The sequence below is a fragment of the Plecotus auritus genome, assembly GCF_963455305.1.
Source record: "Plecotus auritus genome assembly, chromosome: 5".
Lineage (NCBI taxonomy): Eukaryota > Metazoa > Chordata > Mammalia > Chiroptera > Vespertilionidae > Plecotus > Plecotus auritus.
Window position 1 is genome coordinate 52,171,436 of NC_137776.1, and position 26,901 is coordinate 52,198,336.

Sequence of the window (26,901 nt, forward strand, 5' to 3'; positions counted from 1 at the left end):
CTGTCTCACATGCGTTCATGAGCACACAAGCGCGTGCGCGCCACACACACACACACACACACACACACACACAGACTCCTTACCCACCTCCCCCCATCCCTAAGATTTTACTTAAACTACTCCTGGTAGTAAAGCAGATAATCAAGTTAATTTAACTATGATACCTTCAGGTTTCAGCCAAGTTACACATTCTCACTTGGTTTGTTTACTTCCTCCATCCAAATTTTTCTTTTGCTGCTCTTTGTTGGGAAAGGGAAAAAAAGCATAATGTCTTTTATCCTTTAACTGAGAGCTTTGAGATGCTTTCATAAAACATTATTTTTTCTCTTACTCTATTTAAAGCACATATCTTTTGTATTTTTGGATATTGAAGAATAAAAGACATACATACTTATGTGCTTATAAAAATGAACAATTCAGCTGTTTATGCACTTAAAATGACCGATTCAAATAAAGACCTTTACAATACCTTTTATTTCTAAGCAACTCCTTCTAGTGTTTATATATGTCAATTATTTTATTTAGTAAATATTTCTCTACTGCTAAATCCTTGATCTCATAATACCAAATAAACTAGATTCTGTCTTACTATGACTGATGTTTTTCCCCCTTCCAAGAAATAAAACCCAATAATGCTACCTTTTAAAAAAACATTTCTGGGCCAGTGCTTACAAGGAAAACATGATGATTTTTATCACAGGATGTAAAATTGAGATTTTAATTTAAGAATTTTTCATTTGAAACACAATGATAGTTGTGTCAAATAGTGGAAAGCACATACAAGCAGTGCAGTGAGAATTTTTCATTTGCTAAGAAATTTAGCCAATGTATTTGTGAAGTTGAGAAAGAAAAAGGCAGGTTAATTAAAAGCAAGGAGACTATCATCATGTTGCAATTATGAGAAAAACACAGTTCCTTTACTTTGAAACAGAAGCCAAAAATAAATGCAAAAGTGCAACCACCAAGTTAAAAAAACAAAAACAAATACAAAAACCCCAAAACACACAAAAACAAACCTATAAAATTCCCTACAGACTGAGCAGGCTATTTTGTAACTATTTTAATGGAGACACAACCTTCAACTCCTATTTAAAAGGTAAATACATTTGGGAGAGTAACACACTGATTTAAAGTCATATGAAATAAAAAGACTAACGGCGGATCCTTTCCTGAGAGCAGGTTTTAGTAGGGGCAGGATGATAGGAGTCTGTGAGGAAGAGGAAAGAAGAAAATAAGGGGCTAGGGGATTGACCTTGTATATGAACCTGATCCCCCCTTCAGAAAGTTGCTTGCAATCAATCCTGCAATTCCAAATAACATCTATCACACATCAGCTTTCACACACTTTCCCTCTTTGTTTCCCAGAATAACAAGCCCACCCCTTTTCTTATATTAATACTAGGGGCCCAGTGCACGAATCCCTGCACCTTGAAAGGAACTATGGGCTGCAAGGCTGCGGTGGGCACAGGGGCGGGTCTCAGCCCATCCTCTTGGCCCCTGCCCTGCCCCTCCTGCCGCAGACCCTAGTCCTGTCTACCAGGAGCCCACTCACGCTGCCACTGCTCTCACGTGCTGACGGCGCCGGCCCCGCTCACACCCGCTGACAGCGCCAGCAGCGGGTGTGAGCGGCAGCTCTGGCGCAGTGGGTACGAGTGGGGCCAGCGCCAGCAGCAGGTGCAATCACCAGGCAGACCGTGGCATGCAGGAGAAAAGAACTTCCAGTAACCATCAGAGGCTCTCCCCATGACAGCCACCAGTGCCCCACCTTAGTCTGACATCCCAGCTTACCTTCTCCACCATCCCGCCATGGCTGATGCCTGCCATGTTCCACATTCTGCCACATGCTACCAATGCCCGCCATGTTCCGCATGCGACCCCGGTGGTCAGCGCACATCATAGCAACCAGCTATTCAGTTGTTCTGCCGTTTGGTCTATTTGCATATTAGCCTTTTATTATATAGGATGTTTTGTGGTAGGCAGTTAGACAGACATAAGCAGAGCAAGAACGATGGGCCAGGTACAGAAGGTCACCAGGGCTGAAAGCTTCAGGTGCCTAGCAATGGGCAAAACTGGTAAAACCTCCCCTCGCAAATCACTGATCATTCAGTTAAGACACTGTGACCTTTCATATCGCTGGTCATGTGTTTCAAACCCTCCCCTGACCCTGGCATGTTGTTAGTCATGAGGGTTAGAGCCCCTTAGATGCTCTATACACTGAGCCAAAACAGGTAGGACTCCTTGCCTCTCTCTTTCTCCTAAGCTCAAAGGGCCCTTCCTCTGCCTCTTTAACTTGTTTCCTGAGCCCACTTCTTCTATGGCTCAGTTCTTCTATATTTGCGACTTTCTAAATAAACTTTCTCTTATAGTTTGAGTCTTGCCTTTGAATTTATTTTTAGCCTGAACTTAAGTACCAAGGTTGCTGAAACAAGGTCTGGACTGACTCCACTGATGTAACACCTGGTGCTGTTTCACCAATAGTTTTTCCGTTCTTTAAACATTTAAACTGCTTTCAACTCACTCTTTCTGGTAGGTTCACTACAAGCATAAAAAGATATTTGAAAAAAATGAATTCTAGGTCATAGCAGAGAGAGCAGGAACCACAGCTGACTGTACCAATTTTATAAATCCCTTCACTTCTATACATCTTTTATTAACATCCTTATAGAAGTGTAGTGAGCCATTACTTTTTGCTATATATTAATTCTTACACATTAAAAAAAAGTCCTATCAGGGAGCTATTGAAGAGGTCATCAAATAGTGGCAGGCTCTGCTCTTAACACCATAATAACCATGTGTTTCTGCTGGGTTTTTGAAACCAGAACATCAACATGTCCTAAAAAACCCTGCATTAATAAATACAAGCTTTGGTGATGAGCTGAAAACAAAAAACAAAAAACAAAAAAAATACACTTAGGTCCAGAGAATTTCTGCAAATGAAGCAATACTGCAATACTGCCCCCTTAAAGCATGTGGAGCCCTCACATCTTCAACATGTCAATATTGTGCCTTGTTGTGAAATGGAAGCAGACAGGAAGGGCAAGGAGGATGGAGAAGTTGCACACTGTTAGTTTGAAGCCTAACATTTAATTTTAGTCTTTCAAATTTGTCAACACTTTTTTCACAAAGACAGATTACAAAACGTTATTAAACTATATTTAATGGATAGTGTAAAACTATCATACTCTTGGTCTAAGATATTACTAATTCTTAAGAGCACAGATTTTTCATTGTATCTGGTACAGGAAACATCATCAGTTGGGAACCTTGTAAACTTGTGCTCTCAATCAACCAAGACTGCTGTCTCTAGGGACATCATGGCTTTAGTAGCCCCAATGACCCTTCTCTCAGATCCATGGGTTTTTGTTTTGTTTCTGCAGTATTTATTCCCCTTAATCTTTTTGCTGCATTTGGCATCTGAGAGCCTCCTTTTCTTGGCCATGCCTCTTTATACTGCTTTTAAGGACAGGCACTATCCTGTTTTTCCTGACTTCTCCTCCATTTTCTCTGACTTTAACTATGGGTATGACCCAAGGCTGACTCCTTAATTCACTCTTATTCTTTCTATCTCTTTTGTCTTTTAGAAATTCAATGTGGCCTGAAGCAGAACTGCAAAAGAGGGAGATTCTTTCCAGCAGCAAAATCCTCAATTTTTGTAGCTGGTGACTGGTACAGTTGAGCAGCATGACTTGAGATAGATTTCAAATTTAAAATGTGACTATTTTTAGAATACCCTAGGCACACTCCCATTTTTGGGTCTTTGCTCTTCCTTTTCCTCCTTCATGTAATGGCCTTCCTTCAGAGTACTGGCTTACTCACCTTCCTAAAAACCTTTGTTTAGATCCCCACTTCTCAATGAGGGCCCCCTGAACAACAGTTCTATTTAATATTGCTAACTTCTGCACTTTCCATCGTGATTTCTCTTACTCTAGTCAAATTTATATTTTTTCTATAACATTTCCAAATTCCAACATATTATATACATATTATATATATATAGTATATTATAATAAGTGAAAAATATATTTATTGGTTATTGCTCCTTATGTTTGTTTTCTCCTGAGAGAATATATACTCTATTTTGTTCAATGATGTCCCAGTAGCCTAGAACAGTGACTGGCACTTAGTAGATGATTAATCAATATTACTCTAATTGAGTTGGAAAACTTCCCTATATTATCCACTAACTTTCTTTTTTTCATTTTACTGCCAACAGCCTACTCCAGGTTGTCTCTCATGGTAATTAGCTACTTAGCATGCTAATTGCATTTCCTATCCCCCTCTTTTTAATCCATCTCCGTTACTGCTGGCTGATTGTCTTCTTCAAACCCAAGTTTAGCTTCTCATTATCCTCAGGAACCTTCACTGTAAAGTCAAGTCAAAACTCTTTATTCTAGAACTTGAGGCCCTGCTCAATATGACTACCAATCACATCCAGCCTCATTTACACTCACTCCTCAATTAACTCTAATCAAGCTGGTAATGGCTTTTTCCATTTAAGAAAATTTGTTGACCTCCTAATCCCAGGTCCTATGTGACATTAAACTAATTTACTACCTGTTTAGGTAACATGAGCTAGAGGAATGTACATTTAAACAACAGCATTTGTACTGAAGCAGAAATTCAGGTCACAGAAGAAAGACATTTGGCTGACTTATTCAGGTATATGTGGTCCCACTACTGAAATAGATCTCACCTCTACCTTTCTTCTGAATAAGAAAATCATACTAATTTGCAAAGATTCAAGCTCAACTTATTCTGTGATTAATTCCCTGCCTTTTAAAAGCCATATTTTTGAAATAAACATAAACAGTAAATGTGTTGTCCTTCCACAAACATTCTGTGTGCTTTTCCACTCTTTCTTTCCCTGCCCCTTAAGAAACACTGATTTACAGGCTACACATGACTTTTCATCCCCAAACGTTGAGGAGCCTCTTCTCCTAGGAGGAATCCCTTACCTCAACACCTGTATCTGACTTGAGAGCAAAAGCCTGGGAAGGGACCAGGCCTCTAGGGAAGGGATCGAGGGTTTATACTTTGGATTGGTGAGGAAGCTGGAATCCCCAAATGGAGCATTATTTTACTGTCATCTCTAAATGTTTCAAGATCTTATTTTCTCACCACCTTCCATCTCAGCATGAAGATTGCTGAAAATGATAATGAATCTTTTGGTTTCTGCAGTATTACCTTACATCTGCCACTAAGACTTAAGAGGCTCTTGTTCTTGAAGGAACGCCCAAATATTCCTCCTCCTGTTACTCTTCCCCTCCTCTGACCTTCTACTTTATTCACTATTATATACACTGAACATTCTAGAATTTTACATTATTTTGCCTTCTCTCTCTATCTCTCTTTTTTGGTTATATATTGATCAATGCAGAAATCTTATAGATATAAACTGTCTTGCTGACAGCCATGGTTGCCAACTCTTGCTAATCAATAAAGCCACAGCATTTGAAAAATTCACATTTGAGGGGCTCTACTCAGACCTGCAGAAACTGAATTACCTGTCTAATTTCTAAGGAATCTACATTTTAAAAAAGCCTCCCAAATGATTCTGATGATCAGCCAGATGTGGGTCTTACTACTTTAGATAGTTAGCCTGGAGCTAATAGTAGCATAATATCAAAAAATCTTTTTTTTTCTATGACAATAAAAACACAACATTGCAAATCCTATGGGACACAATGAAAGCAGTCCTGAGAGGGAAGTTTATAGCTCTACAGGCCTACCTCAAAAAACAAGAAACAATGGTAATAAATCATCTAACTCAACAACTCAAAGAATTAGAAAAAGAGCAACAAGAAAAGCCCACAGTGAGCAGAAAGAAGGAAATAATAAAGATCAGAGCAGAAATGAATGACATAGAAACCAAAAAAACAATACAAAAGATTAATGGAACCAAGAGCTGGTTCTTCAAAGGGATAAACAAGATTGATGAACCTCTAGCCAGGCTCACCGAGAAGCAAAGAGAGAGGACCCAAATAAACAAAATCAGAAATGAAAGAGGTGAAATAACAACAGACCCTACAGAAATACAAAGGATTGTTAAAAAATACTATGAACAACTCTATTCTAACAAACTACACAACCTAGAGGAAATGGACACATTCCTAGAAAAATACAACCTTCCAAAACTTACTCAAGAAGATTCTAAAAATCTCAATAGGCTGATAACTATGGAAGAAATTGAAGCAGTCATCAAAAAGCTTCCAGCAAACAAAAGCCCGGGGCCAGATGGCTTCACAGGGGAGTTTTACCAAACATTCAAGGAAGAACTAAAACCTATCCTCCTCAGACTATTCCAGAAAATTCAAGAGGAAGGAACACTTCCAAGCTCTTTCTATGAAGCCAGCATCACCCTAATACCAAAACCAAATAAAGATAACACAATGAAAGAGAATTACAGGCCAATATCCCTCATGAACATAGATGCCAAAATCCTCAACAAAATTCTAGCAGATCAAATTCAGCAGTACATCAGAAAGATCATACACCATGACCAAGTAGAATTTATCCCAGGGATGCAAGGATGGTACAATATTCGCAAATCAATAAACGTGATACATCACATAAACAAATTGAGAGATAAAAACCACATAGTCATATCAATTGATGCAGAAAAAGCATTTGACAAAATCCAACACCCTTTCTTGATAAAAACTCTCAGCAAGGTGGGAATAGAAGGATCATACCTCAACATAATAAAAGCCATATATGACAAACCTACAGCCAACATCATACTCAATGGGCAAAAACTAAAACCACTTCCCCTAAGAACAGGAAAAAGACAGGGATGCCCACTCTCACCACTCCTGTTCAACATAGTACTGGAAGTACTAGCCATTGTGATCAGACAAGAAGAAAAAAATAAAAGGCATCCAAATTGGAAAAGAAGAAGTAAAACTGTCCTTATTTGCAGATGACATGATACTGTACATAGAAAACCCTAAAGACTCCATCAAAAAATTATTAGACTTAATAAATGAATTCGGCAATGTAGCAGGATACAAAATTAATGCCAAGAAATCTATGGCATTTCTATACACCAATAATGAACTTACAGAAAGAGACTAAAAAAAAAAAAAATCAAAACATCTTTTGCCTTAAAAATTATTTACTTTTAACTAATAAGAATTCATGACTAAATGTCTGATTCCAGATATTACTAAATCACCTAGCCTAGGATTTAGAGTCTAGCACTTGAATTTGTGAGTACCATGTAATATCTAAGAGAATTTTAGAGTTCAAAACGCCTAAAATTTCACTACATATACAGGCATATTTTATATGGAAAGTGCCATATATAGTATATAGCTATAGATTCTCATTTTTCTTTTGACATGACATTATGTTAGACACTTCCTAATGTCATCATTCTTCAAAGCAGTGAAAATAATATTCCATTAGGATGGGCGTTCTGATTAATTTAATCATTTTTTCATTTTTGGACCTCTTGGGTATTTATCATTTCTCCTATAACTGAGAATATCATAACTGATAATTTTGAAATAAGTAATTCATTGAATATTGAAATAATTGTATTGTATTTTATCTATTTAGAAGATACTTATTCTATTTACAAATTATGCATTTCGTTCCTTTTTTAACTGTCCTAACCTTGGACACAGTTTTTGCAATGGTCTCTCCAATTAGTTTGTTTTCTCATTTTTCAAATTCTTAGAATGTTTCTATCAACTACACCATGGTAAGGAGCCATGGAGTTACTCAATTTTATTGGCACATTGTCTTGGTTCCTATATTTTGGCCTGCTCCCAGCTATCACCGTATTCTCAGGGGTACTTTCTAACATCAACCACACTGCTGGGAGGAGATATATAAATGGTACAAACCAGTGTTCTTTAAAGTGTATCCTACAGGTCACCTGTAATAGATTAATCTGGGGTGCTTCTTAAAACTGAATGATCACAGACCTTTCAAATTACTCAAACGCTTAGGTGTGGGGTCTAAGAGAATGAGATTTAAACAAGGTCTCAAGATAATTTTTATGCATACTGATGTTTGAAAGCCAGTCTTCCATATACTAGAATATCAATGATTTAGGAACACAGATCTAAGGTACTTCCAATGCCAATACACCTCTGTATCATTCTACTTCTCTATGAAATTTGTATATATACTTAATCTGTGATCGCCAATTTCTTTTCTTCTCTGCTCCATCCGTCCTCCATTAAGTCCATCTTTTTTACAAAGTAGAGAACATGTCTATTTTATCAGTCAGGCTCCTCTGGATCCTTTTCTTTTCTAGACTCTGACCTGGGATTCTCTTCTTGGCCTGCTTAGTCCAGCTGTAGGGAGAATTCTATGCCCTCACTTTAGGGAAAATCCTCTCTCGCTTGATATCTGATCACATTTCCCATCCCCCATTCCCTACAGCTATTACCCTGGCTTGCCCTCAATCAGAATCCTCGTGAGTCAGTTTAACAAGGATCCCCCAGCCTCTTAGCAATTTTCAATCCACTGATTCCCTCAGTGCTCCTTGGCTGTAACCGTCCACTTGTCCTAGTTGTATTTAGAATTCAGTCCAATCTCTCTCCCTACTGTGTAACTCTATCCACTGCGCTAGTCCCTCTTGAAGAAAGTCTTCTTTTCTTTCTTTAATCATTTTCATAAAAAATTTTTTTCTTTAACACATTGTGCTATGTTTTAAAAATAGGAATATGAAAGAAATAGGCCTTACATTGGAGAAAATAACCATCTACTATGAAAGTTTATCTCATATGAAATATTTATAAAGAAATACAACCAAATATAAACAGAAACATGTACCAAGCACACATAAAAATTACTATAATTTGAGAGGATTATGGAGAATTTCTTCCTGTGTTATAGCTGCATGGCTGAATTTAACTACATACAAAAATTAAAAATGACTAATTTAATGTGGTTTGTATATAATAAACACTGTTGTTCATTACAAAAAGCTAACTTTAAATAACATCAAGCATGACCTGTCTTAATATTAGGATCCATGAAATGCACACATTTTGTTTTTAGAAACAAAAATACATTTGATATACTCTGCATGTTTTCATTTTAACCGTGTATTATTAGAATAGTCTTTGTCTATTATGACATCTTTCTATAATACAGAATAGTAATCTAAACTCCAAGGAGAAGAAAGATTCATTTGATGTCAACCCCAAGAAGAAATTTATCTACTGAGATGGACTCCCCATGGTCAAGGGAGGGCCCACATTTTACAAGTAATAAGAGCCTAATGGCCAGTGCTGACAGGGGCTTCTCACATATTCTGGTTACTGGTAAGAACCTCAGACTGAAAACTCTCTGCTTCTTGACCTATGTTCTGCTAATTTACACAATCCAAGGCAATGATTTTAAGAAGTTCCTACTTTTTTCTTTCTATCCATTGACTAAGACATGCCCTATCCAGAACTGCTCCATAATGCTGACCAATCAGGATTGCATGATCCAAACAAATCAGAAGTATACAAATTTGGATATCTCATTTACATAAAATGAACCTAATTGGGAACCTGGGCAGATACTTTTGCTATAAAAGGCAGTCTCCTCTTTGGATGGATGGAGCACAATTCGGGTTGCTACCTGAGTCTGTGTCTCTGGGTTGCAGCTCTCTTTGCTTAAATAAATGTGTTTTTTAATTTTGTTATCACAGTCTAAAAATAATTTTGGTTACAGTAGTTATACACATACACACTCAGGTATAAATACATATTTATCTCATTCAAGTGCATCACCACAGTGGATGTTGCCAGGGGGAAGCTCATATACTTACTCAATGTCATTACCAAGTAAAAACTGAAGAAATGTCTAGTGGCTGTGTCCAGAGACTTTTGGACAGTCAAATCTCCTTTGTAATTAATTGTATTAAAAACCTAATATAATGGCTAAAAATCAAAACACTGACACCACCAAATCCTGATAAGAATGTAGAGCAACAGGAATTATCATTCATTGTGGATAAGAGTACAAAATGGTACAGTTATTTTGAAATACAATTTGGCCATTTCTTACAAAACTAAACATAATCCCATTCCTTGGTATATACGCAAATGAGTTGAAAACTCACAAAAGTCTGCAGAGAAATGTTTATAGCACATTTTTTCATAACTGTCTAACTGGGAAGCAACTAAGATGTTCTTCAATAAGCAAATGAATAAACAAAATGTGGTTTTCCACAAAATGAAATATTTTTCAACAATAAAAAAATGAGCTGTATAACCACAGAAAGACATGGAGAAGGCTTAAGAGCATATTGCTATGTGAAAGAAGCCACTACGAAAAGGATTCATACTGTATGGTTCCAATTATATGCCATTCTTAAAAAGACAAAACTATGGAGGCAGTAAAGAGATCAGAGGTTGCCAGGGATTCAGAGGGAAGGGCAAGTAAGGGAGCACACGGGACCTTTTTGAGGGCAGTGAAAATATTCTGTATAGCACAATAGCAACAGAAATAGATTATACATTTTTCAAAGCCTATATAATGTAGAATGCAAAGACTGAACCTTATGTAATGGACTTTAGTTAATAATAATGTGTCAATAATTGTAAGAAATGTATCACACTAATAAAATATGTTAATAACAGAAATTATGTGTGTTTGGGGGGAGGGGTACATAGAAGTTTGTAATTTTCAGTTAATTTTTCTATAAACTTAAAACTGCTCTACAAAATCTGTTAATTAAAAAAATAAGAAAGCAAAACTTAAGACACAGGTTATGAAACCCCAACCAAAACAAGACAAAATCTTGATAAAAGAAGACAGCTTCTAGAATTGTGGCCAAAGGGCATTTTCCATGGTGAGACCACTGAGCATCTGCATTGTTGTCTTATGTGGTGGTAGCTGTGACAACATTAGAATAAGGCACAGGAGAAATACCATAGAGTACCCGGGCCCGATTAGCCTGAAACCTATGATTCTGCATTATTCAGTATGTGTTTGAGTCAATCAATTTTGAATGACTACTAAGATAACTAAACCAGGACTTAGCAAGACCAGACCAAATATTAAAGTGAGGCCTACGCTATACAATTACCTCAGACCATGGGGGTCCTGTGACTGACCCTTGGGGCAGATTTTGTCTATGTCACCTTCCCCAGAGCCCTAGGACAACAAGGAGTCCTGCCACAGTTGAGATGCTCCCTGGCTCCTTCAGGAGAAAACTAACGGACAGGACGGAGGAAAAGATTCTCAGTGTGAGTTTCTTGATATTGAAATAGAATTACTGAAATCAGAAATGTTGGTAAACCTCTAGGTAAAATTAATGTCACATGAAAATGTAGGACCCACAGTATCTTTTTTTCCCTAAGAAAATCTCCTCTTAACGCTGAGTCCAGTCATAGAGATGCATAAACAGCAGGTGACACTTTAGGACTTTCAAAAAGGAAAGCTTCCTTTGCTCCCCAGCTGAGCTCCTCCAACTAACGGTTTACAGATGTACCAGGATCCAATCCCTCCAGCCCTGGCGCTGCGCGGGATGTGAGCGAGAAGGTTTTCACTGAGTGCAGGAGGAGAGACAGGGCCAGAGGCACTGGGGGAGAGTCTCCGCAAACAATGCTGGAATCCCAGTGGCTAGACTGATGCTTTGCAATTCCCACTGTTCCCGCGTACCATCTACTCCACACAAGGATAATGTTTGCCAAGGAATTATTGCTGAGCACTTCACAGGAAAGTACTTCATAAAGCATGAACTACTACAAAGTTGTAACCAAATTTAGTGTCCTTAATACTTCTGGTAATACTGCCTATTTTTGCATCACAGTTCTGCTCATTTTCTTTTAAATCCTCATCAGAGGATATATTTTTATTTATTGACGAGAGAGAGAGAGAGAGAGAGAGAGAGAGAGAGAGAGAGAGAGAGAGAGAGAGAGAGAGAGAAACATCAATGTGAGAGAGAAAATTTGATCGGTTGTCTCCTGTACAGCACCTGGCCAGGGCAGTTTTGTTAATTAGCGAAGTCTATAAAACCAAAAGTAGGAATTGGCTGTTACCTTATAACGAAAACTTCTTTACTCGTCTCGGGGTAAAACATCCATGTCTTCACCCAATCCCTCCGCTCCAGGACTGAGCAGTTCTTGAAGTGCCTCTACCAGGTCTAAGGGGAAATAAAAATATATAAATAAACTTCTTGGTATGCTTCAGCTAACTTAAACTCTGTTTGAAGTTATTCAGATGATCTTTTTGGCATTTCATGAAATTTCCACATATCTTGCATCAGACTATTTTGTACAAAATAATCAGCACTAGAACACAATTTTTAAAAATAATTTTCTTGTTTTAAATCATTTATAATTTCCCCCTTATCCATCTTTGAATGAATAGTGTCATTGCCTGTTATAATGTCAGAGTAACTATTTTGACTTACTTTCCCTCCATCACAATTTTATTCTTTATCTCACAGTAAAAACAAATGTTTCTGCAAGAGAAGTTGAAAGTTGTTAGGTCTAAACAGTCCTAACTGTGGCTTCACTAAGACTGTTTTATTGCTTTACTTATTATGAAATTTACTAATACATTTTGGTTCCTAATCATACACACACACACACACACACACACACACACACACACACACACACACTAGAGGCCCGGTGCATGAAATTCGTGCATGGGGGAGGGGGGTGTCCCTCAGTCCAGCCTGCACCCTCTCCAATCTGGGACCCATTGAGGGGATCAGGCTTAAACGGGCAGTCAGACATCCCTCTCACAATCCAGGACTGCTGGCTCCCAACTGCTGGCCTGCCTGCCTTCCTGATTGCCCCTAACTGCTTCTGCCTGCCAGCCTGATCACCCCCTAACCCAGCCTTGGGCAAACTACAGCCCGCGGGCTGGATCCGGCTGTTCTATCCGGTTCTCTTGCTCTCTCCTCCGCTCCTTTACTTTGAATTAATATTAGTTCACACAAACAATCCATCCATGCTTTTGTTCCGGCCCTCCGGTCCAGTTTAAGAACCCATTGTGGCCCTCGAGTCAAAAAGTTTGCCCACCCCTGCCCTAACCACTCCCATGCCAGCCTGATTGATGCCTAACTGCTCCCTGCCAGCCTGTTTGCCCCTAACTGCCCTCCCCTGCAGGCCTGGTCTCCCCCAACTGCTCTCCCCTGCAGGTCTGGGTCCCTCCCAACTGCCTTTCCTTGCAGGCCTGGTCGCCCCCAACTTCCCTCCTCTGCTGGCTTGGTCACCCCTAACTGCCCTCCCTTGCAGGCTTGATCACCCCCAACTGTCCTCCCTTGCAGGCCTGGTCCCTCCCAACTGCCCTCCCCTGCTGGCCATCTTGTGGTGGTCATCTTGTGTCCACCTGGGGGCAGGATCTTTGACCACATGGGGGCAGCCATCTTGTGTGTTGGAGTGACGGTCAATCTGCATATTACTCTTTTATTAGATAGGATAGAGGCCTGGTGCACGGGTGGGGGCCAGCTGGTTTGCCCTGAAGGGTGTCCTGGATCAGGGTGGGGGTTCCCTTGGGGCATGGGGTGGCCTAGGCGAGGGACCTGTGGTGGTTTGCAGGCTGGCCACGCCCCCTGGTGACCCAAGCAGAGGCCCTGGTAACTGGGGTTTATTTATCTTCTACAATTGAAACTTTGTAGCCTGGAGCCGAGCCAAGCCTTCTGCTTGCTCAGTGGCGGCAGCCATTTCTGTTGGGATTTATGTATGTTCTATAATTGAAACTTTGTAGCCTTAAGCAGAGGCCTGGGCTGGCCAGGGTGTGCGGAAAGCTTGGCTTCCTCCATCACCGGGGGCAACCCTAGCCTACTGCCCTTTCCAGCTCCATGGCTGCCGCCATTTCTGTTTGGGTTTATGTATCTTCTATCATTGAAACTTTGTAGCCTTGAGTGGAGGCCTGGGCCAGCAAGGGCAGGCAGAAAGCTTGGCTTCCTCCATTGCCAGGGAAACCCAAGCCTCCCTCCTGCTCTCTGTGGCCGTAGCCATCTTGGTTGGGTTTATTTGCATATTTGCTCCTGATTGGCTGGTGGGCGTGGCTTGTGGGTGTAGCGGAGTGATGGTTAATTTGCATATTACTCTTTTATGATTTTTATGATATAGGATGTATATATATATATATATATATATATATATATATATATATATTTTTTTTTTTTTTTTTTTTACCTAAAAATCCCTACTGGAGCCCGAAGAACTCCCATCACGTCTATAATAATGTGACCTGAGCCAGTGACAAAGGGTGCTCTGCCAGCATGTTCTGTAAGATAACCTTCCTTCACCACAAAGGTTTAGGCATTCTTTTTTGGAACTAGCAAAAATAAAAAATAAAAATAAATAAAAAAGCTGGCTTTGATAGTCAATCAGAAACTGCTCTAATTCGATGAATCTCTTTTCTGCAGGCTTTCCTGGGCAAGCCTCTTCCCACTGCCTGCAAACTGACTACTATTCTTTGTAGTTCTACCCAAATACCACCCTCTATACTCGAAAGAATTACGAGTTGCTGAAAATATCTTTTAAAGCAGACTTTCAGTAGTGGCAATACCTAATTTGAGAGCTTTTCTTAAACTCTGTAGTCTGCGTGGCATCTGTTTACCCACAGAACAGTCTGGAGGATAAGGGAAAGCAATGGCAGAGTGCTTTAGCTCAGAGAAGTCAGGAAACTGGGCATGTCACCTGCTCTAAAATGTGCCCCCCTGGATTGGCTTGGTTTGTCAAATGATCTGCATATGGAGAGCTCATAGAACCATTATATGAATTGAATGGTACTTCTAAACTCTACTTCTAAGATTGTTATTCTATACTAGAGGTCCAACACATGAAATTCATGCAAGAGGCTCTGCCCTCACAGCCACGCAGCTTGCCTCAGCCCTCACAGCCCCAGCTTCGTCTGGAAGGATGTCCAGAAGGTCATTCAGTTTTCTGGCCTAATTAGCATATTACAATTTTATTATTATAGACTAGAGGCCCGGTGCACAAAATTTGTGCACTTCCGGGGGGGCTGTCCCTCAGCCCATCCTGCACCCTCTCCAATCTGGGACCTCTCGAGGGATATCCAACTGACTGGGATCAGGCTTAAATGGGCTGTCGGACATCCCTCTTTCAATCCAGGACTGCTGGCTCCCAACCGCTTGCCTGCCTGCCTGATTGTCCCTAACCACTTCTGCCTGCCAGCCTGATCAACCCCTAACCACTCCCCTGCCAGCTTGATCAGTGCCTAACTGCTCCCCTGCTGGCCCAGTCACCCCCAAATGCCCTCTCCTGCCAGCCCGGTCGCCCCCAACTGCCCTCACCTGCCAGCCCAGTCGCCCCCAACTGCCCTCCCCTGCTGGCCTGATCGCCCACAACTGCCCTCCCCTGCCGGCCATCTTGTGGTGACCATCTTGTGACCACATGGGGGCAGCCATCTTGTGTGAAGGCATGGTGGTCAATTTGCATATTACCTCTTTATTATATAGGATTATTATATAGGATGTCTTTGGAATTCTTAAGAGCAAGTGATTAAAGATGGGGTTGGGGGTAAGACCAATAAAGCTTTCAAGGAGAGGCATACAACAGTTTTTTAAACAACAGTCCTTCCTTATTAATCTTACTGTTTTCAACATGGACATTTTCTTGACTCCCATTATTCCTATTAGATATCAATGGGGACAATATGGATAAATCTAAAGTTAAAAAAAATAGTCCAGACACAAAAGTACATATTTTGTGGTTAAATTTATAAGAACTTCTAGAAAAGGGGAAAAAATGGTTGTGACAGTCTAACTGGAAAGTAGTATAAGGGAACTTTCTGGAATAACAAAAAAAGTCTGTATCTTGATTGAAGTAGTAGTTACATGGGAACATACGCTTGAAAAAACTATGAAACTGTGCCCTTAAAAATCTACATTTTATTGTATGTACATTATACCTCAATAAATAACAACCAACAATGGGATGCAAAGAGACTTCTCAGTTTTGGAATAATTTTGAGTAATTTTAAGAAGGAATCTTTACCTCCTCCTGGGCAGTGGACAATTTTTTATTCTTTCACTCATGATCCCACTTAACAAAGATTTTCTAAGCACAGATATATCCAGAGTTTACACAATAACAATGTACTAGAGCAATGGTCGGCAAACTGCGGCTCGCGAGCCACCTGTGGCTCACGAGCCACGGTTTGCCGCTCTGTTGACTAATGAGTTTGCTGACCACTGACCTAGACTCTTGATTCCAATATTTACAGGCTGTTGTTGTTCCTTGTGATTAAGCCCCTATCCCAGTGGTCGGCAAACTCATTAGTCAACAGAGCGGCAAACCATGGCTCTCGAGCCATAGTTTGCCGACCACAGTACTAGAGAAACTAATGTTAGCAAAACAGACATGGCCCCTATTATGAGTTCAGATTCTACTGGGGGAACATAGACAACTAAAATGGACAAAAGCAAAGAGTATGGCTGTAGCACTGAGAGAAGGCTCATGTTTTAACAAGGGCTTGCATCAAAACAGAGTGAATTATTTTATGCTAAACCCCAAGCTAATCTGAGCTGAAAATATTGGTGCTTACTGAGTTACTAAAAGCTGTTAGAATGATCAGACCAAGGCAAACTGAACAATGTTTTCCTATTAAACTGAGCCTATATATCCTCCAAATTTACTGAATCAAATCATCGAATTAATTTTCATGTCGAATTTCATTGGAATAGTGACAGCTATTTAAATAAAATGTAGGTCTTCCCTAGCCTAGGAAGCTTATATATACAGCTGTCCATCAGGATAACATGGTGTTAAAGGACCGTCTTTCCCATTAGCAAATCCCAGCTGCGAAGACAGGTGCATCTACTGTGGTGACTTTGCTGCCAATGAGGAATTTGCAGGCTCTCCCAATAATAAGCATTACCCATACTCACAATAGACGCAAGCTTGTGAGAGGTGCAGTATTTGACATACAAAGTGTAACAAATACCAGCATTCCAATATAAAATGCTTTCAGGTAATTAACACACACACACACACACACACACACACATACATTTTTAAATGAAGTCCCTCTGTGGGCACATGGCATTTTTTTTTTTAGCTTAGCTGGTATCAAAAAACACCATATTCCTTGGCTTTCTAACTGATTTTTCCAAAATTCTTTCCAAAATGGGAGGAGCCATTTATAAGATTTAAAAAATAAAAGAATGTATGTAAAAAGCAAAACAAAAACAAAGCATGAACCATATCCTATATAATAAAAAGCTAATATGCAAATTGTCCCTACAGGCGGGGGTTCGACCGCCCGGGGGTTAGACATGCACTGACCACGGGTTAGACATGCACTGACCACCAGGGGGCGGCACGGGACATGGCAGGCGTCGGCAACGCGGCGCTGGTAGTAGGTGGCAGTGGAAGCGCTGCCGGCCCTGATGGGCCCCAATGAGAGCGGGACCGTGGCAGGATGATGGAGCAGGTGAGCAGGCGACACCAGGCCAAGGCGGGTGGAAAGGGAGTCCCTGGCCTGCGGTGGTGGCAGGCAGCTGGGGGAAGGGAGTCCCAGGCCAGCAGCCAGCAGCTGCTAGGGACCCTACCCAGGCATGAATTTTGTGCACTGGGCCTCTAGTTTATTATATTTTGTGAAACTCTCTAGGAAGAAATTAACACAATTTTTAAAAGATTGCTCTAAGAGGAAATAAGCTAGAAACAGTGAGTAGTTCAAAAATTAGGTTTGGAATGAGAAGCTTACTTTACGCAAAGGCCAGAGGGTAAATGAATGGTTTGTATTTAATCAAACCAACACCCACAACATTACCTCTTACTGATCTCTGCTATCCTTTCCGGTCTCTGGCCAGACAATTTAGGGTTTGGATTGTATTCTACTGGCAGGACAGAAACAGGCCACTAAAACTCTAAAGTACCTGGAACTCTAGATAACTCATACATGCAAACCATTCCATATGACCACAGAAAATATTGTCAGATTGCAATCCAAATTGTAGAATGGCATTTTAATTACTTTCTTACTCTGGTCAGTGATAAATTCAAAAGAAATCCTCTATTGCTGATTAGGAATTATGGTTCCTGTTTACATAGGTTTAACATGTTCAATATGTAAGATATCCATCTATCTATCATTTTATCTATCTATCTATCTATCTATCTATCTATCTATCTTGACCAAGTAATACATCCTTTTAAAATCCCGTTTTATTTTAATTCTCCAACCAAATAGTTGATAATTAGAATACTTAACACAATGAAACATTTTCCTAGCATTTTAGTGTAATTTTTCCTTCCACTTTTCCAATTTTTATTCTCTCAATCTCACTTTAGTTCTGGTTTCTGTTTTTTCTTCCTGCCAATGTGAATATCAGCTATCTGTGTTCCCAGTTCCTTAGTCATTCTTTGATACTCACTGGTATTTTAAGAAATACTTTAAGGAAAAATGTGATATTGAGTTTGTGAAATTTGAAGAACTTTATAAGTACTGGCACTTAAGACTTCTCTCTGACAATCCACTGGATACATAATTGTGGTGCAAAATTCTAGATGATTTCTAATGGTTTTTACATTGTCACAGACTTCTTCCCTACTGACTCTCAGAGATGTCACATTCCATCTGCAGACCTGTATCCACTGATAAGACAAGCCTTTCCCATGTGCCCTTAAATTTTAAGCAGCTCCAAATTTAATAAATTTATTGAACACTAAAACCTATCTAATAGCACTGAAACATTTTGAAAGAGGAAATAAAATTTTTGCAACTATTGCTTTAGGATTGAATTTTTCCAAAGGTCCAATTTCAGGAATTAGCTTTACTGCCTATGCATACTTCAGATTAGTTCACAAGTATACATTTAGCAGCTCTTCGTGTGTGCCAGTCACTGCACAAGGAACATGTACAAAAAACATTGCACTTTCTGAGTCTACAGTAACTCATAGCCTAGTCCAGTGGTCGGCAAACCGCAGCTGGCAAACCGCGGCTCGCGAGCCACATGCGGCTCTTTGGCCCCTTGACTGTGGCTCTTCCACAAAATACCATGTGCAGGTGCACACGTACAGTGTGATTGAAACTTCATGGCCCATGTGCAGAAGTCGGTTTTCGGCCTGGGCGAGTCTATTTTGAAGAAGTGGCGTTAGAAGAAGTGGGGGTGTCGGTTGGTCAGGCGAGGGGAGACGCGGCGCAGGCGGGCTGGGGGATACACAGCGCGGGGGAGGCGCGCAGGATTCATGCACGAGTTGAGTGAGCCAGTCAGTCAGCAGTCTCATTGTGCAGTGGTTAGTGCTAGTCGCGTCCGCAAATCTCGCGCGGGTGACAAAAGTACCTACTCAAAGCATAAAGTTACCTGTATTTTTCCAACCAACTGCAAATCCTACAGGTATTTTTGTCATCAATTTAAGAATTGTAATTATTTTGTGTTGGTGGCTTTATTATTATAAAATGAAACTTTTTTTAGGTGCCCTGTTTGACATGGCTACAAAGAAGAAGCAAAGAAAAACGGAAGACGAACACTGTGAATTTGAAGTTGAATGGGCCGAGACTTTCGCGTTTATTCAAAACTTAAATGGCCTTCCGACCTGTTTTATTTGTCAGGAAAAATTGGCGCATGAGAAGAAATCAAATTTGGAGAGACACTTTACAACTAAACACGTGTCATTTACTACTAAATATCCTGTCGGTGATGCAAGGAATAAAGCAGTTGAGGAACTTCAGAAGAGTCAAGAAAAATCAAGTTCTGTATTTAATTACTGGATGCAATATTCCAACAATGTTAATATTGCAAGTTTTGCAGTTAGTCAAGAGATTGCTAAGAGAGGAAAACCATATACAGACGGTGAATACATAAAAAGTTGTTTTATAAATGCATCTGAAGAGCTATTTCGGGATTTTAAGAACAAAGCAGATATTCTAAAAAAAATTAAAGAGTTACCATTGTCTGCTAAAACAGTGAAAGATAGAACAGTCAAAATGTCTTCGAATATAATCGACCAGTAAGTCGAAGATCTTAAATTGGTTTCAGCTTTATCAATAGCAGTTGACGAGTCTTGTGACATAAATAATACAGTGCAAGTTTCACTTTTTATACTATTTATTTCATCTACAGGTCCTAAAGAAGAACTTTTAGGATTATTGCCACTCAAAAGTCAAACACGTGGAAAGGATATAGCAAATGCTATAATTGAGTGCATTGAAAAACATCATATTCCACTCAATAAAATTGTCTCAATTTCAACAGACGGGGCAAAAAGTATGACCGGCGTAAGAAACGGGTTTGTTGCTATTTTGAAAGAAAAATATTAATCACGAGATACTTACTTACCATTGCATCATTCATTAAGAAGCGCTTTGTGCGCAGACATTTCCAGAAGAAATTTGCAAAGTTATGGAATTGGTGATTAACATTATCAACTCCATTATAGATAAGCTCTTAATCATCGCCAATTTAAAGAATTTTTAGTTGAAATGGAGAGTGAGTGCGCAGATCTTCTGCTGCATAACAAGGTAAGTTGGTTATCAAGAGGAAACATTTTGAAACGTTCCACTTCCTTATTAACAGAAATTAAAGCATTTCTCCTTGAGAAGGGTGTTCACTATCCAGAACTAATGAATGATCAGTGGATCCAAAAATTTTATTTCATGGTAGACGTTACGTCTCATATAAATCAGCTTAATCGTAAATAGAGGGAAAAGGAAACAATTTTTTCGATGTTAGAAGAAGTTATTTCATTCAAAAACAAATTATCTCTTTTTGCTCAAGATTTTGAAAGAGAAACTTTGTTTCACTTTCCAAGCCTGTTGAAACATTGCCAAGAAAATAATTCTGATATTGACATTTGCTATTTCAAAACAACACTTTTAAGTATGAGGGAAGCTTTTCTCAACAGGTTTCAGGAATTCAGAAACAACAAAGCAACGTTAGCCTTTGTTAAAAAAAACCTCTTAATGCTACTGTAACAGAATTAAATTTTTCTCCCTTTAATATTGACATTGGCAACTTTGAAATGCAATTGCTGGATTTAAAAAACAAAGAATTGTGGAGCTCGAAATTTGAACGTCTTTGTGCTGATATAGAAATATTGGAGAAAAACAAATGTGAACTTAGTTCACAGCACAAGTGGTCTGCTTTGAAAGACCCGGAGAAGGAAGATATGTTGATTTTTAACACCTGGAATAGTATTCCTGACTCATATCAACTGAAAAAACTAGCGTTTGCTGTTCTTTCCTTATTCGGGTCTACATATTTATGCGAACAATCATTTTCAAGCATGAACCTTATCAAGGGTAAATTGAGAAGTCATCTTATTGATGAGAACCTGGAATTGTGCCTAAAATTAAAAACAACATACAAACCTGACTTATCCAAACTTTCCAAGGAGATGCAAGGCCATTGTTCACATTAGTGTTTGTCAGTCATTGTCATGATTTAATTTTATGGATATTGTAAGGTAAATTGTAAGGAATTTAATTTTATCAATAAATAATATCATTATTAAGTATGACATCAAGTTTTATTCAACGTACCTATAGTTTAAGACTTAAAACTTTAAGTAAAGTTTATTAAGTTAATTTTAGGGAACGTTGTGGAGTGAAAGAAGATGTAGTGTCGAGGACTGAGAAAGGTATGTTGAGATGGTTTGGACATATAGAGAGGATGAACGAAAGGAGAGAGACGAAACAAGTATACAAGACGAGTGCGGATGGGAGAGTTGGAAGGGGTCGACCTCAGTGAACGTACCTCAATCAGACTGAGGACGTTTTTAGCAAAGGCCAGCTTAGGAGCACCCTAATTAAGTTAATAACAATGTACCTACCTATATAGTTTAAGTTTAAAAAATTTGGCTGTCAAAAGAAATTTCAATCGTTGTTGTGTTGATATTTGGCTCTTTTGACTAATGAGTTTGCCGACCACTGGCCTAGCCAATGAAGTTAAGGAGACATAAACACATAAGAATATAATTCAATAGCATTTGGCAAGTACTATGACAAATGTATACATAAGGCTATTGTTATGCCCAGATTTTGTGATCCCCAAAGACCACCAGGGAGCCGAGTCCGATGCAAAAGCAAAGAGCCTTTAATCGAGCTAGCTCGAGCTCAGTCCCCCACACACACACCAGCGAGGTGGAGAGAGAGAGCCCCAGACCCCAAACACGCTGATTTATAGGGGGCCTGGGAGAGGTAGGAGGGGTGAGGTAGTGTGGCCTCCGCTGATTGGTCAGGGTCAGGTTGCACATGGGGGCAGGGCGCAGCTTACTTTCCTCTTGCATTTCTATTGGCTAATTCAAAAGTGTGGGTTGGGCTCTTGGAGAGGTTCTAGGGCGGGAACCTGACTCCACGAGGTGGAGGACATGGAACAAAGGGAACATGGAGTCAGTCTCTCCCTGCCCTTTCACTATGAAAAAAAAAAAAGCAGGTTGTAGACTCAATTTTCCTGATGAGGTGTGAAGAACTAGGATGTGCTTTATATATATATCTAAGTATCTAACTTTAGGACATGTGTCATCTAAACCAGTCCTTAAGATACTCACTGTCCTGATTATTGCAAAATTCATTAAAGACTTACACACTTGGTTTTTCCCTGTTTTTATTTAATAGTTATCACTTGGCTAATTCAGGCAGAATTTTTCTCACTCATAAACATATCCCTATAGTGTTATTGTGATAGTTAATGAAGTAATAGATGTAAAATACTTAGTGCAATACCTGGTATGTGGTAACTACCCTCCCCCTCAGGAAAAAACAGCCAACAAAACAAAAAACCTGAATCATCCTTAGAGAAGATTTGGCTTATTATTATAACTCTCTGCCCTTGGGCAAAATTTTCATGTGTAAAAGGTGTCACAGTTCTTATTCCCTTAGAAGTCATCCAACTCATCCGAACAGGCTGCTTAGCTTTCATATGAGGAAAGAGGTGCATATTCCTCTAAGACTAAAGGCTCATTCGGGGCATCTCTTTGTCTCTAGAGGTCAGTTCTCAAGACTGATAGCTGAGCTGAGGAGATCTCCAAGGTTTTCACAGAGATCATGAATAGGTTCTATGGGGTCTGTATATTCCTCTTAAATATACTGGGACGACCAATTGTGAGACTTTAAAATGAACTGAGTTTCTTTAATGGAAAGAAGACATAACCTATCATACCCTTTGTGATTATGTGTCTGTTTAGAGGGCAATTTGAGCTATTTTACAAAGCTGTAAATTACAGATAACTGATAGTAGTTAAAATTGTATTAATCCAAAGATAAGCAAATTTATCCTGGTGGAGGGAAAAGTGATTTCCCCCCATTCCAACCATAGGTGGAAAAGGCCAGTTTTGCATCCATTTGTAGATTCATTTCAACATTCCTGATTCAACTATGTATGTGTGGTATTTTGAATTCCCTATTGAACCAGTTGATAACATCTTATTAGTGTCCTCATTAATAACCAAGTTAAAGGAATTTTTTATATATTTTTCATACTTGTACAATGATCTTGAGTTTGCCCTTTTATAAGCTATTCTTTAATAATGTAATTTTACATTTGTTTTGATTTCTCATAATAATTTAGTAAATAACCCATGTGTTTTCTGGGTCTTCTAGACCACTATCTTATAACCACATACTCTCAGATGAATCCAGTGTTCATGCTTATAGATACAATCATTTTGGCACCAAATGTTATTAATAAAAACAAAGAGAGAAAAAGGCTAAAGATGACACTCCACAAAGGGATTTCCATCATCGAAACATTAAAATTGTCACTCCGCACTATATTGCCATAAATTATATAAGAATCTGAGTATAGCAATACAAAGCCATATTCACATGGTAAACAGATATTTTATTTAAACAAAATATCTATCTCCTGTTACATTAAAAATCATTACTGTGAAATTGAGTTTCTCAGATTTGTAGATTTTATTTGTAATTATATTTTGTAAGAGGTATAAGTACAATGCATTTATGCCTGGTTTTGTTTATATATTTTTAATTTTAAGCAACTGTAATTAAAATGAATTAATGCTAAGGTGTAAAGAGATTTTTCTACTTTTTGTTTTTCCCTTAAAAAGACTCTATATATTATACACATTTCAAAATCACTGGAACAAGGAATTGTCAAAAAAATGTATATTTCGAAGTTGCATTTGTAGAAATTTAGTATCTAAGAGATAAATCTCTGGTGTCCTGAAAGAGTTAATTTATTTCAATTTCATGATCATCTTTAATTCATACTGCCTTCCCATCAGATCATGTTCTATAAGAATAAAGAAGGCTCAAAATAAATGTCATTGTTTGAAAAAACCTAGTCCTAATGAAGCTTTGAAAGTTCCCCTGTGTAGCTGCAAAATAGCATTTGTCTCTTCAGATTTTGATGTATTATTGAGTTTAGTAATATTAGAATCCAATTATGAGAATATCTTATTAGCACAGAACTGCAAAGAGAAATGGTTTTATGTTCTTCCATTTTAAACCCAAGAAGAAAGAAAACCCAAAATGCTAAATTTGAGTTGTTTAAACAGATTAAGTCATTTTCTACTCTTCTAAAAAAACAGGTGCATCCTGGGAAATGATAGCTATTAGGTGGGAAGTGTTTTAATTACTTGAAAAACACATTTCTTTCTGTATATTATTCATTTAAGAGAGCCTTTGATAGAACTCAGCTTTAAAATTGTATGTATTAGTATGAGTTAACTCTTGGGGATATAACAGAGTGCCCTCTAGTGGTAGAGGTAGGAAATACCAAATACATCTCTAGCTCTACCACTACACTCTGTGGGATGTAAGCTTGAGCATATTTTATGTTCACCTGGTGATTGAGATCTGGATTCTCAGCATTCAGTAGATTAAGAAAGTGCCTACTCCCCTACCTTATTTATTCCTATACCATGGCATATAGTAGGCATTCAACAAATGAATCAATGAGGTTTATAAGTAGGAGGGTTTGGCCAAGACAGCATGTGTATATTAAAAGAGTTTTTAAAACAAATTCACTAATAGCATCTATAGCTGTAATATAGCAAAAACATTTGAACATTGTTTTAATTGGAGAACATTAAGTTAGAATACAAAGACATATAATTGGCATAATCTTTTAACTTATGGAGATAGGCAAACATAGGTAAATATACAGTATACCTATCATTATGGATTTCCTTCTGTAGTGGGGTATTTTGCTAAGTGCTAATTTTTTCAATTTCTATTTTTCTACTATTACATTTAAGTAGCAAAGAAAATTTTCTCTTTGCCTTAGGGTAAGAGAGATTGATTCAGAGAGAACAAAGAATCACATTTTTGGCCTTTGAGCAACTAATTTGACCTTTCTACCTCAACAGTGCAGACAATAGTCTTTAAAAGGATGGATAGGAATTGCAAGTACCAACTGCTTAAGGGAAAAAAATTTCTAAGAGCTTGGATTTAAATATCAAGAACCAAATCCTAGAGGACTTGAAGTAAAGGGTTTAGGCCACAGAAAGGGTGGGAAATATATGTGATGCGATAGGAGTTTTCCTAGGAAACCTAGAGGTGATAAAAATAAAAATCCTTTTTGGACTACAAAAGAAGAGATAGGGAAAGGAGAACAAAAAGAGCACAGATAATACGGGTGGCCCCATTCCCCGAACCTACTTTGGAATGGAAATTCAGGAGAGTTGGGTGACAAAAACTCCCCAAAACATTCAGTAACTCTTGCACTGGTGACTAACCTCACAACTATTCTGGAATTGAAAAATTCCTTGCTGGTTACCCTCATCAAACTGTCAGCTGCAGTACTTAGAAATGTCGGCCAGGCTGATCTAAGTAAAGAGAAGCCTGAGGTAGACTCCTGTCATACCCAAGCTTTCTTCAGCTCTCATAGGTATAGAGGAAATAACAGAAATTCTGAAGACCATGGGTGAGGAACAAGAGAGCTGAGAATCAGTGAGCCTAAAGGATTACTCTATTTGATGCAAGGGGATACTGTAGCTAAACAAAATTTGCATGGTAAGTGGCTCTAGCGTGGGGGTGGGAGGTTAGATGAAGGGTGCTGCTAAATTTCAGCAAACCACAAATTCTGTAAAAGCCAAACAGGGACCTAGGGCTGCAGAGGCAGAACTCTATGGCCCCAGGAGCAAATTCCATTTTATCAATGCCTACAGGATAGAAATAAAAATGATGCCATTGTAATAACCTGGTTATTATTTAACAGGAAAGCAGGAAAGGGAAGGCACAATAATATAGGCATATCATTTATACAGCTTTGCCAAAAAACTTCATTTAACACTCTCAAGTCTGTTCCCCGGTTATCGCTGGGGGAAAGGGACTGGACAAAAACAGTTGAAACACATGCCCAGTAAGCGACATATTTTTATTTTTATTTATATTTATTTATTTATTTATTTATTTTTTAAATAAATCTTTATTCAGATTATTACAATCGTTTCTCCTTTTTCCCCCCATAGCTCCCCTCCACCCGGTTCCCACCCCACCTTCTGCCCTTACCTCCCCCGCACTGTCCTCATCCATGGGTGTATGATTTTTGTCCAGTATCTTCCTGAACCCCCCCATACCCCTTTCCCCCTGAGAATTATGAGTCCACTCCATTTCTATGCCCCTGATTCTATTATATTCACCAGATTATTCTGTTCCTCAGGTTTTTAATTCACTTGATTTTTAGGTTCACTTGTTGATAGATATGTATTTGTTGTTCATAATTTTTATCTATACTTTTTTCTTCTTCCTCTTTTTTAAGAATACCTTTCAACATTTCATATAATACTGGTTTGGTGGTGATGAACTCCTTTAGCTTTTTCTTATCTGTGAAGCTCTTTATCTGCCCTTCAATTCTGAATGATAGCTTTGCTGGGTAGAGTAATCTTGGTTGTAGGTTATTGCTATTCATCACTTTGAAAATTTCTTGCCACTCCCGTCTGGCCTGCATAGTTTCTGTTGAGAAATCAGCTGACAGTCGTATGGGTGCTCCCTTGTCGGTAACTAACTGTTTTTCTCTTGCTGCTTTTAATATTCTCTCTTTGTCTTTTGCTC

At 38.8% G+C, this 26,901-nt stretch overlaps 1 protein-coding gene across 1 annotated transcript in view; it reads right to left on the reverse strand.

The window, feature by feature from the left end:
- The window catches only part of B3GALT1 (beta-1,3-galactosyltransferase 1), a 547,925-nt gene that overhangs the window by 337,934 nt on the left and 183,090 nt on the right, over positions 1-26,901 (reverse strand). Inside the window, exon 2 of the mRNA XM_080671102.1 lies at positions 11,994-12,097. The gene's annotated coding sequence lies outside the window, so the exon portion shown is untranslated. The remainder of the gene's footprint in view (positions 1-11,993; positions 12,098-26,901) is intronic.